General features: G+C 36.3%; 1 protein-coding gene across 1 annotated transcript in view; it reads right to left on the bottom strand.

Annotated features, from left to right (window-relative positions):
• The window catches only part of ELP4 (elongator acetyltransferase complex subunit 4), a gene marked incomplete at its 5' end in the record, with an annotated part of 136,575 nt that overhangs the window by 18,374 nt on the left and 102,179 nt on the right, over nucleotides 1-16,022 (bottom strand). The window lies entirely within an intron of this gene.

The following is a 16,022-nucleotide window of genomic DNA, read 5'->3' as shown; positions in this document are numbered from 1 at the left end:
CACAAAACCTGTGAAGCTGAGAGGCTCAGCTCCTTGTCTGCTCAGCACACCTCGGAACTGCTCCCATCCAAGGGAGCAACTCCTTTGAAATATTTGAAGGTCAGGTTCATGCCCGTCCTTGTCAGCGCTCCTTTCCCTGCTGCACTGCCTCTGCTGGTGGCTTTTCTGCAGCAAGGGAAGCTCCAGCACCAGCCTGGATTAACCCGTACGTGATGAGACTCTATTGATTAGCAATATGTTCAAGCTTTACTTTACTGGATTAAACAATTATCAAGAAGCCTAGATAAAATACTCTCAAACTCTGAGGAGAAGATGATAAATAAAGAACAACAGTCAGAGCTGCTAGTTTGAAAAAAAGAAAAAGAAAAAGAAAACAATTTCAAACCCACTGGGCATCAGAACCAAACAGGAAAAAGTGGGTTGCAAAAAACATTGAGAACATAACAGTTTTTCCTTTTTCTTTTTAGGACACACAGGTATTTTGCAACACAAGCAATAATAGATATATCTAAATCAAATGGAACGGTAAACGTTATTACAAGGGTGGAAATGACAGTTTTGTGTTAGTTCACTTTACAGATAAATTCTACAGCACAAAAGGCTAAATTCACATATGGCAATTATGATTTAGGAAAAATTATGTAAAGGATTCAGTGTAGCAGGCATACAAATCTCTTGGAATAAAAAAGAATTTGAGATAGTAAAAAACTTGCCAAATTTGATTTAATATCTCTTCATCCTCGCCAAAGATGCTGGTTACTAGACAACAAAAATCTTGCATAACATGAGCAGGATAACACTTTTATTTGGATCCCTTAAAAATAGCTTCAGCTGACATTTAGGCATCAAGTAAAACAAGTCAGACATGGTTGGGACCATAGCAAAGGAACATTTAAATGTGAAATGTAGAAATGTCTCTCACTGGCACAAGAACAAGGATATGGAAAACTATGGGCAGGATGTTAACTAATTCAACTAGAATTGTCAGCATTGTGGGGAAAATTGCATGTGCCTTTTTAAAAGAGCTTACTGCTAGGAAAGCAGGTATATTGCTTCTCTGAGTTTCTGTAATGTGAGTGGAAGTGATTGTTACCAGGAGAATACCTTTCCTTTTGTCAGATCTTCTGATCCATACTCAGCAAAGGGCAGGAAAGGCCAATGAAATACCTTGGTGTTACTTATCAGTGGGTTAATCCCATGTTCATTTGTGGGATAATGTGTTTTCTATGAGGAAGTTGGCTGCCAATTTCATTAGAAGCAAGAACTAGATTTTATTATAGCAACAGAAAACTGGAAGTCTTGAAACAAGCTCGTGAACCAACTCCTCATTTCAGCTGCGAGAATAAATGAAAGAAGGGATTTTTTTTCCTCTGCACCTGACAGCTGATGTGGTATTTGCTTGATTGCTGGTGCACAGTACTTGTCAGTTTTTCTTCAGAGGTGTAAAAGAAATTAATCTACTGCATGTTGCTTCCATGAGATACACTCCATTGCTCCTAGTCTAGGCCTCAGCTTTTTGTTTCTAATTATCTGTTTCTCTTGATTCTTCAAAATAGTTTCTGTAGCTCTAAGAGGATACTTTCCCCAAGAACAGTGACGATGTTCCATTCTTTTCACTGTAATGTTAAATTCTGTATGTACCAGTTTCATTCCAGTACATCCCCACTCACTAAACTCTTAGTCCTCCAGCACTTCCTTTATAAATGTATTGCTGCTTTATCTCACTTGATGCTACATCCTCCTTAAAATATCCTTCAAGACACAGAAGGAAAACTACCAAATATTTCTATTCCCCAGCTTCTGCACAGAGGGTCTGATGAGAAAGAGAGCATAAAGTTTCTGCCATGTCCTTATCTATCAGGGAAAAAAAAAAATCACACCAGACACACAGATGATGCCTGTGTTTCCCAAGTTCAAAATCCTAATAATCTGCGTACCTCCATAAATAATGAAAAGTTTTGAGCAATTTCAGTCTTGCCTCTTCCTCCTCTGCTACCTTTCCTCCTTCCATTCCAGGGCCAGTAAGAGCCACAACTCTTGGGTGAGAAGAGTGAATGGATAGTGAGTCCCACAGAGCTGTGGCCATGGCAGTGGCCTCTCCCAGCACAGGTGGCCTTGGTGCAAGATCGCAGATGTCAGAGATGTCCTGTGGTGTCACTCGCTGATGACTCTGAGCACTCCTGGCAGCTCTAACCAGGTGAACATTTTCCAGCACTTAAAGCTGAGTGCATCCATCCCCACAGCAGTCAGGCTTCTGAGCATCACCAGCACCTCTCCAACCTGTCTTGCAACACATGAGGTTGCAACGGTTTACCCAAGAATACAGGGACACAGGCAAAAAATCCCCACTAGAGAGAGATCAGCACTCCAAAAGTGCCTTTACTAAAGGTACAACACATTGCATGCAAAGCCTGTGAGGTGAAGGTATCTCCACTCAAGTAAAACACCCAAAAAGCAAATCCACAACCATAACCTATCACTGGAAAACTGCAAAGCACAATGACAATATATTTCAACATTAAATACGGCTGTTACAGCATGTGTCTTTGAACAGATTCCACAGTGGCTCTTCAACAAATAGAAACAAAAAAAAGGAAAAGACAGTCACAGTCCATGCTTATTTTTCAAAATTTTACGTAAGAGAGTTCCCACTACTCATGAACTGAGAAAGCACAGATTTAAGAACCAAGATCTATTATTAAAATCCTCGCTTCTGAAGAGGTTGCGTGTTTTCAGCTTTATTCCATATGACTGTAATTGTATACATGCAGGATGGCACTAGCAGGCAGGCACTAGCATTTTTTAAGAAGGAAAATGTAATTATCTAAACTAATTCAACACCCTCTTAAAACCCAGTATTTTTAATTAAAAGAAAAAGGAAAACAAATGAAAAACTTTTTGATGCTGTTGTGTTATTAAAGTTGGATTTTTAATCACACCAATTATTTTTAAGCTACAGATCATTACACGCTTTTAATTAATTTCTACTTGAAAACTTTGGGTGATTAAGTCTTAAGCATATCTCACATCATATGTAGGGGAAAATGACAGTTTGATATGTTACATAATATGACACAGATGACACAGGCTGCTTGTTACTTAAGACTTCTATAATTTCATTTTTTCCTTATTAAAAATTTCCACTGTTCTTGCCACCGTATTGTTAACAACGAATGAGAATCCAAGTTAAACCCATTTACTCTAAAGTGTTCCAGTCTGGGGTGAGGTCTTGCACAACATCTAATGACACATCCTGCCTGATAGGACTTGTGTGGGATAGCAGCCGCCAAAGCAGACAACTTTCCAGGTTGTCAACTTCCAGCGACAGATATTTATTGACTAATTAAATGGTCCTTTCACATTCTTGTCTAATTGAAACTTAATGTGAACTAACCACAGCACAATTATAGTGCAAAATACATTTTGGATGATGCACTCATTTCCTACTTTTTAAGCCAGTCTAAGATTCTAAAGGTCTGTGTAACCTCATGTGCATGTATAGTCAAACTCAGACAAACTCTGTCAGAATTGCAGCATATATTTGTATTCTCTTTGCAATCTTACAATCTGCTTGGGGAATGCCAGGACCTAAACTTTATATTTTTAAAGGTAGCTCTGTTAAGTTATTTGAAGCCATTTATTATTACAAGCTAGACGAATTACTCTGGGAAAATACAGTTTGCACCCAAAGGTATACTAGGAAAACACTTTTGCTGAAAGGATTGGACTACATTCAAGAATATATCAACTCCAGTATAATGTAAACAATACAGAAGAATATCTTCATGGGCATCACACAGTTACTGAGAGCTTGACTTTGGAATCTAACCCAGTTTTAGTGAAGCAAATAGCTTGTTTATTTCATCTGAGTTTATTAGAAGTTCCGACTTCTGAAAGAATCATTCCTGCTCTGTTACAATTACATGCTGTGGCCTCAGAAACACCATGGAGCTGCCAAAAATCTGCCACTTTAAAAACAACAGCCAGGTAATATACAGAGTATCAGGTTGAAAAGTTAACCTTTCAACTAAGCATTAGAAATCCAGTCCATCCCCCATCCTCCTGCTTTGCATTCCAGACCTGAATTTCCTTATAAGCCTTGGCACAACTCCAGTTAAATAGTTGAGTCCAGGTAAGAAATTTCAACCTACTAAAATCAGTTATGCTAGTCAGAGTACAGACATCAGTATTATGCAGTGCATTCTTATTAGGAACTGAAAAAAGGAAGAGTTGGAGTGACTTTTGGAAAAAGAACACTCTTTTTAATAGAAGCTAAACAAACTGGACATGAAAAAGGAAGTATCTTGTTCTGGCTATGTCATCTGAGGAAAAATACTTTCATTTAGTTTGCAGGTAAAATTATTAAAGTAAACAGAAGTTTTCACTTAATATATGAATAAAATTATTAACCAACTAAACAGAACTAATTATGTAGGACTTTTCCTCCCTCACAGTATAACAAATATCTGAAGCTTTGAAAAAGTGAGTAGTGACTCATGAAGAACCTAAAACAATCTTATCACACACACAGCGAGACATTGCTAAGTAGGGCATGCACTGCCAAATGCTGGAGCTTCTAACCTGGGAAGTTCTCACATGTTTATCTTGGGTCATTATCTTTCCTTTTTCTCCAGTGTGTTAAGGATAGCGGAACTTACAAAGGCCCCAGATAAGTACAAGTTATGGACAACACATTATGAAACCAATCATTGCAAAAATACTCAATTATTGCTTAGCTAGCCAAAAAACCCTCCCAAAGGTACCATAGATTTCATTCTTTTAAATTAGTCAATACTATATTTTGATGAAACATCTCATTCCCAAACTACATTTGTACACAAGTCACAAGAAATGAAAGGAAAAAAGAAAAGCACAGTAATTATGCTGCAAGAGTTGTGTATTTCTATTAACAGCAAACAATTATAAAGTAATTTTCAATTTAGACACTCATCTTACTTTGCATTTTCAAGGTCAATGCCTTACTCAGTGATAGCTATAATTCCTGCTCATTTACACTTCTACCATTTTTAGTATGGAACACTCATTTAAAAACAGACACAATAGCTTTTAAATTTTAGACCCCTAAAGAAAATGATCATTGGTTTCAGAAGAAAGCCACTGACTAAACTCAAGGAGATCTACAAGAAGAGAAGTTGTGCTTGGCGATGTCAGTGCCATGTTGGGACCTCAAGGATTATTTTGACATATCAATAGGTATCTACAGGATGTGACAGGAAACATGAAGTCTGAGAGTTCAAAGAATTCTTTCTCCAAGAAAATCTACCTTCACAGAACACCTGAAAGCAGAAAAATATCTGGAGATACTAGGCTTTTAGGTAAGAAGAGGAAACTACCATGAAGAGGCAAAAAAGGGAAAACAAGCACCAATCATAAAAAAAAGCTGAAATGAGCACCCATGGCTTTCTCCTAGCTCAGATAAGCATTTTTAAGGCATTTTAAGTATACTTAAACACTTGGATTGCAAATTTATCTGTTCTCACTAATGAACTTATTAAATAACACAGAATTTATTTTAAGAGGTGGAACTGGTTGGGAAGGTGATTGTTGAGCATTAACGTAGTAGAAGGTTACTTCTCTGCGAATGCTCAGGAAAAGACAGAAGCTTTGGAGAGAAAGTTGTTCTTCTCCTTGAAATAAACAAACAGTGACCTTTTGTTCCAAGTCTTGTCCTCTATGCCCTCGCACAGTCCCATGAGCTTCTTAGCTGGGCCTCCATAAAAATGATATCTGTATATTTCCATATGCAATGACATAAAAAAATTGATACTGAATCATGAAAACACATTTTCTGCTAAAAAAGATATCTTAAAAATGTTACAAAGAAAAATAATTCACAAGTTTTCCTTCTTTTGCCTCTTTCAGCCAAAAAAGGACAGACTGTCACTCTTTACTGCCTAAACAAGAGGCAGGAAAACAAACTCTCCATCTGCAGGACAAAGTACCTTAGCCTGAAGGCTGAATATACACTTTGGAAAATGAAATAGAAATTCCTGAACTATCCTTCACTCTTTTTCACCCTCATCCACGTTAATATTATTTTGTAACACATGAATCTTTCAAATGCTGCCTTCATGCACCCTTTATTCCTGAGGCTTTATTAGGAAGCTGAAATGACAGCTCAAGTTTTCTGGACCAACCTTCTATCGATTTGTCTTCTTTCAAGGTAAAGAAACCTCTTAGGATTATATTGAAAGATCTTGCACAGAAATTTGAACAGAGAAAACAGAATTATTCCACTCCACAAATAACCAAAGCAAGACAGCTGAATGAAACTGAAGTCTACCTGGTAGGTAGGTTACTTTATGAAGTTATTTTTTCATTTGTTCTAACAAGAAAGACAAAAGAAGAAGGATTTGGAAATTACACAAAGAGTAATGAAATTAAGATATCTGTCTCATTAAAAGTAGACACAAGCACCTAATTTGTCCCTCTAAAACAAAATACTGAGCAACAGAAATGATAATATGGCCTCGCTGTTGCTAATCAAAATGACTTTAGTATTATTTTGTCCAATTTATATTTTTCATGTGCATGCACTAAAATATGGGTTTTTATAAAACCAGGAAATTAACCACAAAATCAAGATTATATTTCTCTCTTTTTCCAGGAAGCATCTAATCTGTATGACACAAAGTCAGCTTGTGGCCTTCACACTGCACATCAATTTCTGCCAAGCAATTACTTGACAGTCACCTTAATGGTAGGAGGAGGTTGTTATTTTCTCATATTTAACAACAGACAACAATACCAATTTATGCTGGAGGTAAGGGCTTGGTTTCATTTGCTTTTTCTTCAAGTATAATGCATGAGAAAACAAAAAGATGGGCATAATTAAAACAATTAATAGGAAATTTGAAGAACATGGCTATGGGTTATTTTATGGCCTGTGTATCAAATCAGATCATTACTTTCGTTGGTTTTTGATACCACAGGGTGCAGAAAATGCCTTCTGTGTAAGCAACCAGTTTGAGATACCATTTCTCTAAGACTGCGAATATTAAAGGTATTATTTAAAATTATTTTCTTCGTTATGATGATTTAATTATTGTTAAATAATGTCATTTTACTTGAAGAATTTCAAGATATTTTTGAGAAGATTTAAACTAGATGAAAGCTCTGCAAGCAGACAATTTTAGTACTGTATATGTAGGAGTTTAATTTATGGTATGCTTTCTCTGTGTTTATAAACTGTTATTGTAAAAATAAAATTCAAACCATTTGAAAATACTTACAATTCTTACTACACTGAACTCTATGACAAATAAATACACCTTAAAACCCAACCTGCAGCCCTTTTTGCTAAAATTTCTTTCCTAAATTGACATATAAACTGTGTGTTGACAAACAAAAGCAGGAGAAGTTGTTGAAGGCTTCCACAAGTGGCCAGCTCTCCCAAAAACCTTGGCAGCTGGGAGGAGAGGAGGCTCCTGGTACTGCTGCCTGCAGCCACTGCCTGATCTGGGAACCACCTTTAGTGCAAGATGCCAATGGAAGTATCATTAAGGCCAAATTCTTCCCATGACAGAAGGACTCACACTGAGAGACTCATATGCTTGTGGCAAGGATCGAGGTAGAAACCTGAGGCTGTGAATTCCTAAACAGGTAGCAGACGGAGAGGTGGCTCCTCCAGCCACCAGGAAAACCCTCCTGACAGCAAATGGTGCCTAGCAATTCTTACTTCTAGGAAATTCCATGCAAGAATCATTGAGATTGCATGAAACACATCCAGCTTCACTGTTTTGACTCAAAAGCTAAAGAAGAGTAAATTTTATTTCTCTGCAGTTTCTTGGAGGTAAGTACCCAACCCTTAATTCCACATATCTCAGCAAAGGTTTTGTTGTCAGTTGTTTAGATCAACTTCATTGAATAAAGTATTCATTAAGTGGTCATTAAATAACACTCCCATTTACAGTGTAAGCATATAGATATATGAGTGCTCTTGATGTGGTGCCCCAGGAGGCAAAGAGCAAAGAACTCAGGTGTTCCTTTGATGCAAATCAAGCCCAGTGTATTTATAAAGAAGGCACAGCTGCTTCTTTTTTTTTCTTTCCTCTGAAAAGCAGAATTAAAGAAGATACCATGTCATTTTGTAATCAATTAAACAAGATTACTGAGAAACTCCTCACTTCATTACTGACTTTTCCTTTTAGCTGGAACAATCTTGGCCAGCCTCTTTGGTTAATAATGGAGAAAGTGAGAACTTCCAATCATAAGAAGAATCTGATGCCTAGGCTATTAATAGATTTTCTTTGATGCCAAATGTCAAATGAAAAACTGCTTATTTGAAATTATGGGGCCACTATAGAATATTAAAAATGTGTATTTCTTCAGGTCCTCAGTGTTTTACAAAGGAAAGTCAAAGGCAGAACTTCATCTGTGACAAAAAGGGAATTGCTCTTCACTGACCTTCAAACTCACCACTACTGCTACTTGTCTGAAAGCTATCAGGCAATTAAACATTGGTTTTCAACATGTTCAATAAATATCTGCTCTCTGTATAGGATGGAACAAATGAATCCTTAGGGATTTTTAACTTATTAGTGATAAAATACTACTGAAGTGTGGAAAAAAAATTAAGGAATATATGGAAATCATTGCCTACTTGATTTTTGTTATTTCCCATTTTCTTCTTTTTCTTCAGTACATCATCCACTTCTGTTGCAATTATTTCACAAGAAAGACTTTGTCTTAAAAGTGCTTGCAAAATGTCTCACATTGTTTAAGGAAGTAGGTAAGCAAGCTGCCAGAGACCTAAAATTGAATGATTTAGAGTAGCCAATCTTTTTATTCTAAAGGTTATAGAAGAGTGTATGCATACACACAGCCACATATATACACATATCTGTTTGCACTGTGTAGGTGCAGCATTGCAATGGTACAAATGCATCCAGCCAAACTTAGCTGAGCACTAACTAAACTTTGTTCTTGGTCTCTGACAAGAAAGAATAATTTTTAAAAAGAGGTAACTTTCAGTCTGTTTTCCTAACTTACTTTATTAATCATTTAGACATTATTAATGGTCCTGGGCACCCAAAAGAAGGAGCATTTTTATGGTCCTATGAACATATGCCTTATGTCAAGAAAACTGTATTTTTATACATAATATAGCCCCATAAAAAGATTATGCTGAAAATAGCCTTAAGACAGAACAAATCATAAAGAAGTTAGTGCATGTGTTAAGCCTGAAGAGCCAAAGCATAAAAATAATATTCTTCTGACATTGTGAATGAATGTCACTTTCATATTTTTGTGGGAAAATTTACATGGACACTTTGAAGGCAATTTGTGTCTCATGCATGTGGTTGCCATTCTTCTACCTCTTAGTTTATTTATTGAACTTGGTAAAGATAGTTTTGGCTGTTGAAATGGAATTTGTTCAAAAGGCATTACCTTGGCATATTGATACTCATCTTGAGAGAATGTTTCTGCTCAGTTTGAAAAGAACTGCTCCATCTTTTGCTATTAAGAATATTACATTTAGATACTATGTGACTAAACCAAAGAATAAAAGAATTTTGAGAAGTATTTCCTACAACATGATAGTTTGGCTTTTTTGAGTAGCATTTTAACTCTCAGAGCCAATCCCTGTAAACACCTGGAAAGCTGCCTATGAATGCTGACCAAAGCTGGATCAGGCCTCACTATCACTGAAAACAAATAATTGACAAGAAGGTAACTTGTTTCTCTTAAAAAAAATTTCATAAAGTGTCAACTGAAATAACTAAAAACTATGTCAGCTTTGGTACTTTTTGGATTATTTGTCATAGTAAATATAAAGGGTTTTGCCATTAAAACATACTAGAGATTTATATCAAATTGATTGTATTTATAATATTAACTTCAGCCTATTTGAACTAGAAGGAAGGCTTTTACAGATGAGACACAGTTTTATTTCCCCTTAAAAACATTAAGCATTCTATCTAAACTATAAATAACATTGTATTTTATGGCTAGCTAAATCATTAATCAAGGTTAAGTATGGGAAAGCCAAGGGATCTCAGTTTACTTGGTGGCTGATTGCCCAGCAACCACTGCCTATAATTGTTTTCAGCAGCAGCACAGTGTTCCTAGAGACCATGGGCTCTCACAGTGGATGTTCTTTTCCTGCAGTGGGGCAGGGAAAACTAAAGAATTCAAACAAAACACTTGGAGCCAGATTTCAGACATATCCATGCTCAGTTTCACTGACTGCAGCTTCATCACAGTCACTGAGCACTGCAAGGTGAGTCTTTTGAGAAGCCAAGCCTGCCTACAAGTGGGAATCCATATCTTGGGAGTCCAAATCTGATCTTGGACTCAGGGAAGTAGATCTATTTAATGATCAAATGCTAAAAATAAGTTTTAAAAAAAGTAATTACTTGACTTTCATTTATGAGATTATTTCATATGATGGTGAGAACTAGAAGATTAATATATATTTAAATTTAATGTAACCTTGTAAAACAGTCAAGGAAACGTTCCAGACCAAGGAAATCTAACAGTTTATTCCTAACACACTTCCTGCTGTATACAATCTACCTTTCCACTGCAAAACCGTAACTTCTGGACATTCTCTTTTTCCTACATTCTCTACTTACGCCTCAGGCTCATCTCGGACACCTTCACTTTTTATTATTTTAATAAATTTATTTTCCTGATTTGGTTCCTAGTCATCAGCAGCCTGTTCACTTTTCACACATACCTACATTGCTTGCCAATAAATCTACCTAATGCATTATTCCAATAGAGAATGGCCCAATAACTAAGGTACTCAGCCAGGATTCAGAAACTCCATTTTTCCCAGTGCTGTGATAGAGATCTCTTGGATGCTCCCATCAAGACACAGGCAGAAATCCAGACAAAGAAAACCAGATTTCTGTCCAGTTTAACTTATCCTGATTTTTGGCAAAATGGATGATAAAGCTAAGATCATCCAGCATTTTAACTACTGGTGACACTTGAGACACATGCTTGAGGTCTGTAGCATGAAAGCTGCAAGTTTATCTTCACTGAAGTCAGCTTCTACAGTTCAATCTACTTTTTAAATAGAAGTTTCTGGAAGCAAAGATCCCAATCAAAGTTACTACAGAGGAAGGGTGGCCGAACATTTCTACAAAAAATTCCTTTCTGTCAGAAAGTAAACAGTACGCAAAAATTTACCAGGTTTAAAAGAAAAGCCACTTCAGCATGTTATTAATTGCATGAAAGATCCCTGACTTGCAGGACTAAATGAAGTTGAAGGAATTCAGTTCATGCCAGATTTGCCTTGCCATTGTATTTTCAGTAGCTTGCCACAAGAATGGAAAGTTAGATAACAGCCTTGATCAAGATTCAACCATAATTTTAATACAGCAGTAAATAAATGATTTATTGCAAAATAAATCTCCAGGGTAACAAGTGCAATCCTCAGTGCATTTGATACTATTCTACTTCACTTTCACTAGACATGAGAGACACACTTTTGGGTACCAAGCCCGAACTGAATTCTTCAGTCTGTTGAGAGCACTAGAGACTGCAAACCAAGCAGAGATGAGGTAATGCTTCCTACCCACACCCACAAATACATTCAGAGTTGCAAAGCCTTTATCAGAAATGAGAGGCCTGGATTTTACCTGAAGCAGCCAAAACAGAGACTGTTTTTGCTAGACTCATGTAGGTGTACATCCCACCCAAGAAGAGAGCAAAAAAGGGAACAAATTAGCCAGACCTAGCTAGACCTTGGCAGAAGCAGCCAAAGCACAGAGATTCAAACAAGAAGAAAACTTCCTGTAAGTTTGTCAGGATTTCTCTGCCTTGTGCAGTTTGTTCCAACCTTCTCTCTTTCTCACACTCTACCTCATTTTCACTTCCCACCTACGTTATCCTCCCTGTTGTCCCATTTCCAACATCTTGTACTCAGTGTTTTTTTCCTGATTTTGTCTTAATATATCTTATATTTTAAGTTCCTCTTCCTCCAATAAACATAACAAAACATTAACAATGGCATTAATAGGGCATTTGGTGTCGACTCTATTTTTTTGTACCTGTGTGTTATGTGTTTATTCTCTGCCAGGTGTCTGCAAAGAGCAAAGAACATCTGCTTGTTGTATTTGTATACTTATGGGTGCCTATCATCAGCCCCTGCCTGACCATACCATTAAAACCACCATTACAAACATAAAAATAGCATTATGGTGAAATACTTCAGTGCAGAAAGACACTGCACACTGCTTCCCATAAAGCTATAGCACTGAGTTATTACAGGAGAGATCAGATTTAGGACACACACAATACTTTCCATTTATGCTGCAGTCACTGCCCCATTGCTAAATCCATCTGTTTGTCTCTATAGACACCAAGGCTGTAACAAACACTGACAGTATCATGACATTAACTGAAAGCAGGTGGCCAGTTTAGCACAAGGAAGAAAACTGAATGGAAAATGGAATATTGCTATTTGGCTACTTTTGGTAGTAGGTGTCAGATTCTCGGTCCTACTGTGGGATCTTTTAGATGAGATACAAGATTTGGAGTTCAACTGTCACAGGGTATTAGAGTCCATTTTTGAAGAGGTCAGCTATTAACCCTGACACAGCAAAATCCTACCCTTGCTAAATAATTAATGTTTGCCTAATTCAGATAACAGATATTGTTTGTATTCCGATAAAATATTTTTTACATTTTTCCAAAACAAACTTTTAGTTCTGAGGGTTTGGGCAGTTATTGTGCTTCGTTCCTGAAAGAACAGTGCAATTAAATAAAAGGTGGATGATCTCCTGTATAAACACAGTTGTTAAAGTTCTTTAGGATGTCTTGAGCCAGCCCATACATGCACAGCAGAATGCAAGCAGCACGCCCCAAGATTTCAGAATGGGAATTTAAACCCTGTTACTGAAATAGCAAATATCTTTAAATACCAGTGTGGGTTCACTGCCATTTTAAGCAATTCTTAAACCTGAAAAAATTAACTTACTCTAATTATGATTAGATTTTTCAGCCTAAAATCATCACTGGTTAGTGACTCAACTAATGAGTGTTTTTATGATTTATTAGTTAAAGCAGAAGATTATGAGTTTAAATTCTACTCCTGATTAACTACATTGAAAATTTTATACATGAATTGTCACTTTAAAATAAGGGTATCTTAGAGTTTAATTAAGACATGCAAGAATTCTGAGTAACTTTAGGAAAATACCTCACAGTATTGCTATTATTAATGTTACTAATACGAGATTTAGGATGAGGTGGCAGCTTAAAGCAATCAAACTCAGTACAAAATGTTGCCCACTGATGAAGAATTTATCTGCCCTGGTGCAGGAATTACTGTGCAAAGTACTATGACCTGTATTGCTCAGGAGGTCAGATTAAGTAACTACAATAGTTTCTGCACTCTAAAATCCTGTAATATTTCAAACTGAAAAGAAGTTAAATACAAAGCTCTACTTGCTTCTTTCTTCTGAGTATAAACTATATGAGTGCCATTCAACTATATAAACACATTCATTAGGTTTTCAGTAGGCCTCCTTTCTAAGGAAAGAAATTACATACTTTTGAGCTCTTGAGTGAACTACAGTGTTTTATGCCTTTAATTCAACACTCTTAGGGCTTACAGTTCATTGAAATTCAAAATCATGGGTACAAACTGTGTTCACAAAGAAAATGTTGACCTTCCTATATAGCAAATGCCTTTTCGTTCTCCTTTTTTTTTTTATTTTAATAAAGAAACACTAATGAAGCTGAAGGAGGTAAAAGATTTGACCTTCCTATTAAAATAACAAATGTAATATAATTCACATATTACAGCATGTTGGCTACTGCTCATGAAATAAAATACTGCAACAGAAAGAGCATATTGTTTCTACACATCGAAAATATGCAAATTAGACAAGTATTCAATATTCACTTGAAAGCGAGAAAATGTACCAGACTACCAATGGTATTTAGGAAAGCAAACTGGTTGAACATGATTATTTGAATTTAAAAAATGGGTATGGGATTCCCCTCTCTTTGCTTCTTGCCATATATGGTATCTGTGGAATATCCACAGGGCAAATTATTCACTACCTTTTTCAAGATGAAAAGCTACTGATTGGCATCAGACATCAAGAGGGATTTTGGCATTAGAATAGATTTACACTTGATGACATGTCAAAGGCTTGAAACAAAAACTACAGAATTTACTCATGAATGCCGAAGGCAAGGCACTTATTCAATAGTAGCTCAATGCACATCTTTCCAAGGATGGCATTCAACCACCCCAAGAACAAAATACAGCAAACAAAACATGGTTATACTTGGAAATGAATGTGCTTGACTAGACTGAACAAAATAACAGCCAGCATTACCTGTTGCCAGCTGTCAGTGAAGAATAAAGAACTGTAACATCCTTGTAATAAAGAGGGAAACAGAATCCAAGCTTATAATGAAAATACAGCAGTTAGTGGGATGAAGTAGGATCAGCAGCAGTATGTGTGGGCATGATAACTCCCACTCTGAGCCTGCTGGCACTTTAAGTGTCTCCTCACTTCTCTTCGCCCACAAACACTTGAAAATAAAGAAAAACTGATTAGGAGAGTAGGCACAAGGTGTAGTGTACATAGGTGTAAGAATATGGCATAATGACAAATTTTGCCATTTCTTCTTCAACGTCCATGACGATTATTTAAAAAATAATTTCATTATTTGCATTGTGGTGAAGGGCTTGTAAAAAATGATTAGAAGTGCTGACAAGATCACAATTATTTTGGCACAGCCAGTTTAGTGATCACTGAACATTCTCCTGCTTATTTTAATAGAATAAAAATACAGGTATCTCATTTCCATATTGGATGTGTGGGAAAGACCATCTAAATAGGTTTGGCACCTGTGAGCAATGATAAGAATATGTACAGTAGAAGCTATAAATAGAAGGAAACATGAGAAGCACAAGGGAACACCCACTCACCTATATCACACTCAGGGAAATGAGAGATTACTTCACTTTGCATTATTTTGTACCTTTGTCCTTACAGGGATCAGCTCATGTCACATCTGACATACAAAGTTAAAGGACTGCTTTGTGCAGATAAGGTATCTAAAGTGAGAAGCACCTGCAATTTTAAGTAATTGCAAAGAGTAACTTGCATAAAATCAGAAAAGCATAAGGAAAGTTTGTATTTGTATTTGGTTTTTCCTTACCACAGCCGATTCAAAGTAGAGGTGAACATATTTTTTTAAGAATTGCATTTCGATGTCACTTTAGAGACAAAGGAAATTCATTAAGAGTTTGCTAATTTAAAATAATATAAAGAGTTATTTTGGTTTTTCTTTTGATAAGCTACATGCTTATGTTAAGCAGAACATTACATGCTTCTAAAAGAAATTGTGAATTTTCTAACGGATTTTCAAATAGCTACTGTTTATTTAGAGCATCTTCAATAGCTGAGCATATTGCAAATTATGTCAAAAATTAAAATTCAACTGTTAGTTAGAATCTGCTAGAATGACCTAATGTTATAGGAGATAGTCACCTTTTCTAATAAAGATACTGAAAAATGGCAGTATGAAGTAGCCATCATATTTCGTTGCTTCTAAGACACGCAGTACTTGTAAATACAGCCAATTCCTTTAGATCTGTACAAATGGCAGATGAACTCCTTGGAAATTTGGTATATTTTGTAGATGCAAATCACTTCAAGAAACCTGTTTCAAAATATCCCACTTCCTCCTCCTAGGGTCTCTTCTAAAACACAGTGAAAGAAATATTTCATCTTCAAAACATAACACACATTTCATATTAGATGCTGACTAGTCCCAGAAATAGTCAAGAAATAGAAAAGTTGACAAATACAGATTCATGAAGAGTGTCTGTGGCATCTGTGAAAAATATTCTGGATCAGCATTTTGGTTCAGGTGGCTTTGCCTGAGGTGTCTGCCTTCACCAGCCTCAATTTTTTGAGGGAAAAATAGCTTCCATGAATGGAAACAATCATTAACTTTAATGCTTACTGTAACAGACATCCACAGCAAGGTAACAACTGAAATTTAATGCATGTGGGAAGGTG

This window comes from Coloeus monedula, assembly GCF_965178545.1.
Source record: "Coloeus monedula genome assembly, chromosome: 6".
In the NCBI taxonomy this organism is placed as follows: domain Eukaryota; kingdom Metazoa; phylum Chordata; class Aves; order Passeriformes; family Corvidae; genus Coloeus; species Coloeus monedula.
This window is presented reverse-complemented; position numbering and strand designations above follow the sequence as displayed.